The sequence below is a fragment of the Prunus dulcis genome, chromosome 4 (assembly GCF_902201215.1).
Source record: "Prunus dulcis chromosome 4, ALMONDv2, whole genome shotgun sequence".
In the NCBI taxonomy this organism is placed as follows: Eukaryota; Viridiplantae; Streptophyta; class Magnoliopsida; order Rosales; family Rosaceae; genus Prunus; species Prunus dulcis.
In genome coordinates, this window is record NC_047653.1 from 18,281,696 (window position 1) to 18,286,871 (window position 5,176).

The 5,176-nt window shown below is 35.1% G+C and overlaps 1 pseudogene; it reads right to left on the bottom strand.

Moving 5' to 3' along the window:
• Positions 1-3,208: 3,208 nt before the first annotated feature.
• On the bottom strand, positions 3,209-5,084 carry LOC117625555 (annotated as a pseudogene).
• Between the last annotated feature and the right edge of the window lie 92 nt (positions 5,085-5,176).

Sequence of the window (5,176 nt, forward strand, 5' to 3'; positions counted from 1 at the left end):
TTAAAAAAATTTAAAACAAAAAAAAATATTTCGTCGCGCAAATATTTGCGCGACGTTAGTGTTCGTCGCGCAAAACTCTAAAAATGTGGGCGTGTACCAAAAATGGAACGCGGGAATTTTTTATTTTTTAAATTTTTTTGAGACTTTGCACGACCAATGTTTTTTGTCGCGCAAAACTTTGCGAGACGAATATTTTTCGTCGCTCAAACCTTTGCGCGACCAATGTGTTTCGTCGCGCAAACCTTTGCGCGACCAATGTGTTTCGTCGCGCAAAGTTTTGCGGGACCAATATTTTTTCGTCGCGCAAAGTTACTTTGAGCGACCAATATTTTTTCGTCGCGCAAAGTCACTTTGCGCGACCAATGAAAAAACTTGGTCGCGCAAAGTCTTTCTTCACGATCTTTGCGCGACGGATTCTGCGCGATGAAGTTTTTGTCGCGTTAAAATTTGTGCGACTACAATGTATTTTGCGCGACGAAATTCTCTTCGTCGCGCAAAGTGTAAAATGTAGTAGTGACTACTTATTTTAAAAAATATATAAAAAAAGATCCTTCTATTTGCATTAGTTTGTACTTTATAGATATTAATTTGCTGGTTTCAAGATATATATTTTTTAGATTTACATGTTTTAAAATATATTATTTTTATTCAATATTATGCTAAAATTATATGTATAATACGTGAATTTTGTGTGTATTGTTGAAAATTTTGTAAAAAATCAAGTGTATTAAACAATAAAAATATGTATATATGTGTATAATACAAGTATTAAACGTGAAAATGCTAAATTTTTTATACGGTTAATAACTCTTGAAAAGTAAAAACTCAAAAGATGACAATAGAGACTCGGGTAATTGCCTAATAGCAATGGATAATGCTCTAAACTATCGACAAACAAAAATCGGGGAAAAACATGTTTTTTTTTTTTTTAAAGATCACAGTCTCTATGTGAAGAGTATAGCCGCCTGGCAATACTGTTTAAAAATAAAAAAACAAAAAAAGACCCCAGTAAAGCCGCGCGGCTATACTCTTTTTTAAAAAATCCCAAGTATAGCCGTACGGCTATACTTTTTTTTTTTTTTTTTAAAAAAAAGAGGACCTGCCTAGCACTCAACTAGGGATTCGGCGCCACGTGTCAAAACTGTAAAGCCGGAGCGGCGATACTATTTTTTATAATTAAAAAAGTTGTATAGCCGCACGGCTATACTATTAAAAACGAAAAACAAAAACAAAACGACCCCAGTAAAAACTTAAAGAGGACCGGCCAGCGCTAATGCCCAACTAGCGGTTTGGCGCCACGTGTCAAAACAGTATAGTCGCCCGGCTATGCCCTCTAAGTATATTATATTTAAATGGATATAGCAGCATGACGATACTCTTTACATAGATACTGTAATCTTTTTTCAAAAAGGGTAGAGTCACAGCACCTCTCAGTTGTGACAATGTTGCAGCACCTCTCCATTGTGATAATGCTCTCACACTTCCTTTGTCATTCTCATCTTTCTTAGCTTGTATGACAAGTTGTTCAGCTCTCTTTTCCCCCATCCCAGATGAACCCGTAGGTTTAGTGGTTTCGACTGGGACGACATTCCTTTCAGTAGTAAGTAAGTACACATCACTAATAGGGTCTAGTTACTATGATATAGAATTCATCCATATATCACAACACAAGATAGAAATAAAAGATTGAGTAAAATATAGAGTGATCGCATTCGGAGAAAACTTAACTTAATCAAACTGCTTAGACCCTTTCCTGCCAGCTAAGTATAGTATGTTTAGCTATGTATTATAAACTATCAATTAGCATATGGTAAGAAATTCAACACAATTTTTTTTTTGTATTCTAAAAGCAAAGGTTAAATACATGAGTTTATTAAAAAAAAAAAAAAGGATAGAATCATTTACCTTCCTGTCAGCTCCGAAAATGTTCCATACTTTTTCCATGTCAGTCTATAGAGAGGCAAACGATGTGAGGACTACTAATTTAGATACATAACAAGATATAATACAATAACTCTTCTATACACAGCTGCACCTGCATGACGAATGATAATTACAATGTGGAGAAAATTAACACATGAGGAAGCAGTTAACACATAGATAATTAAAATAAATTTGTTTTATGAGGTAAACCGTTTATGTTTTACCCAGAAAACATATCGATCAGGTAAGCATTCAAGCAGAGATGTACCCTATCAATCACATAAAAACCAAAATTTATTCATCTTTAACATCCGTACGTTGCTCTTATATATGGTTAAATGAGGGAATCTCTCCCTCACTCTACGAGGGAGAGATTCCCTCATGTAATATAATATAGGAACCAATATAGAAACAAATTTTAATTGGATTGTAACTAATGACACACATTTAATTTGAAAATATCTCCAAATGGATGTAGGAATTAATTTGGAAACTTTTTTTAAAATTTAACAATAAATTCAGATTTAACATACCTAATCGGTTTATTTACTTATGAAGTATACGTGATTAATTATCTATTATTTTATTACTTTATAAATATAATAGTATACATACAATTGTTTCAAAAATTGAAAAAATTACGTACCTATTATTTCTTTTACCAAAAATAATGTACCTAGTATGAATTTACTTATTATTTAAATAATATACTCAAATTTTATAAATGCATCTTGGATATAATTTACTAATAATTTCCTATTATGCAATAATATAACTTGTAATTTACCTATTATGGGTATATTGCAGGTATATTAAAGCCAACACATTTATAGGTATATTGTGAAAATAATTTATCTACCTGTATTGGATATATACAAGATATATAGGTAAATTTGCAAGTACAATATTGTATTACATTAGACCAATTTATATAATAGTAAACACCAATTTATAAATAATAAAAAGATGATTAAGTGATTCACTATCCTTGTTGCACACACAAAGCTTTGACTAATGGTATGATATATACTAAATAGCACATAAAAAGAAAAAGTGATAAACCAACAACATCTTGTTTCAGGCATTCACTGTAAATCAACAATGGTTTTCTAATACAATAGCTACAGAATATTGAGTTCCACCGTCCTCGTTACAATGAAATTTCATCATTTTAGAGCATCAGTAACCTACTTTTTAATTGACTCACTTGTCTAGTTTTATTTCTTTTTATTATAAAAGACGTCAACAGAGGAGATGATTCGAACTTTGACCTTAAAACCCCATGCTATTTTTCACAAGCACACCTTTTCTCTCTTGATAAGACCAGCTTTGAAATGAACTCATCAATATTATTGCTTGAACTTCCACCTTCATCCACTGCCTTTCTAGCCAGTTCTTTCCACTCAAGGGCTTTCCTTTGCATTTCTTTCCCTCTCTCTCCCTCCATTATTTCACTTATGCAATGCTCTACTTCTTCCTGCCTAACCACTCCTTTCTCATCAGCCAAAGCCTTGACCCCAATTTTCCACACATCCATAATAAACTTGGCATTTGTGCTTTGGTCAGTCCATTGTGGCAATGCCACAACTGGCACCCCCAAACTGAAGGCCTCCAAAGTAGAATTCCAACCACAATGTGATATGAAGCACCCAACAGCCTCATTTGCCAAAACCTCAAGCTGGGGGCACCATGAAACCACCAAACCCTTCTCTGATGTCTCCTCCACAAACCCCTTTGGGAGCTTTGCTGCTTCTGCTTCTCTAACCACCCACAAAAACTTGCTTTTGCTCCTCCTCAAACCCCAAGCCAGTTCCTCCATTTGCTCAACTCCAAGTTGTGCTGCGCTACCAAACGCGACGTAAGCAACCGACCCTTTTGGCTGCTCATTTAGCCATTTCATGCAGGCATCATTGTTGGTGTTGAAGAGGCTGACACCATATTGTTTGTCATCCTCAAGTCTCTTGTCCAAGTAATGGGATGGTATGGTTGGTCCAATGGTCTTCAATGGCAGAAACGTAGCCATCCAATCCACCACCTGTGCATATTTTAAGCAAAATATATAAAATAAAATGAAACATCAAAATCATACCTAAACTTAGCTGCATAGAACCCAGTCAGCTTTTTCAACATTTGGAAACTGACCCACAAGCATTTTATAGACAGCAGGGTAAGTCCCCAATTCATACACATAGGATGGCATGTCAGAAGGGACAAGTGGAGGCAACCCAGGAAGCAAAATTTGAGACTGACTAAGAGGAAGTTTGAGTTCACCTTTGTAGACATGGTACAAAATGTTGTTAACAGCACAAGACTGAGGGAAGAAAATAGCCCCAAATATACCAAACTTGTTGGCAACATCTAAAGGTGCAGGAATGCATCATAAACAATGCAATCAACTAGGCACCCTGAGCTTGAAAGCTTCACAAGGAGCTAAGCTAGAGTTTATGAACCCACTTGACAAAGGCTCTCCAAATAGGCCTCTACACTTTGAGCATGTTTAATTCCACCCTGGTCATAACCATCTGAAATGGTCTCTAGGGCATTGTAACTACCAGATCTTATGAATTTTCCATAATTTTGTTGTAGTCAAAAATGGTAGTGACCAGTGTGACTTTGACCCCTTTTTGATGTAAAAGCTTGGAAAATTGGAGCATGGGATTAATATGGCCTTGTTGAGTAGGAAAGGGTAAGACCAAACAATGAGCTTTGTAAGATGAACTTTGTGGAAGATGGGTTTGGTTTGGCCAATTTAGATCTAGATCTGGAGTTAGCCAATTTAGATATAGGTAATCTTCATGCTTTGATTTTTCCACACATTTTCTTGCACATGCACATTGACCTTGGATTAAAGTCATCACTTAAAAAAAAGAGAGGGAGAAGTATACAAGCTAGTTATGACAAGTGCTGTGTTAATTGCCATTATGTTATTCACTAATGTGATCTAAAAATGTGTGATCCTGACATTATCAAAATAGCAATTAGTTTTTAAAACTTTGACATTAAAAAAAAATTGTTTCTGAAACTTAAGATTCATATTGAAGCCAAAGGAAATTACTAAAACACAGCTTTTCCCATGTACTTACTTGTTTTTCCAACTCATAAAATGTGTTGCAGAGAACCCAATCAGCTTTCTGGACATTGGAGAACTGACCCACAACCATTTTAAAGATGGCAGGGTAAGACCCAAAATCATATACAAAAGATGGCATGTCAAAAAGTTTAAGTGGTGGCAACCCAGGAAGTGAAATTTCAG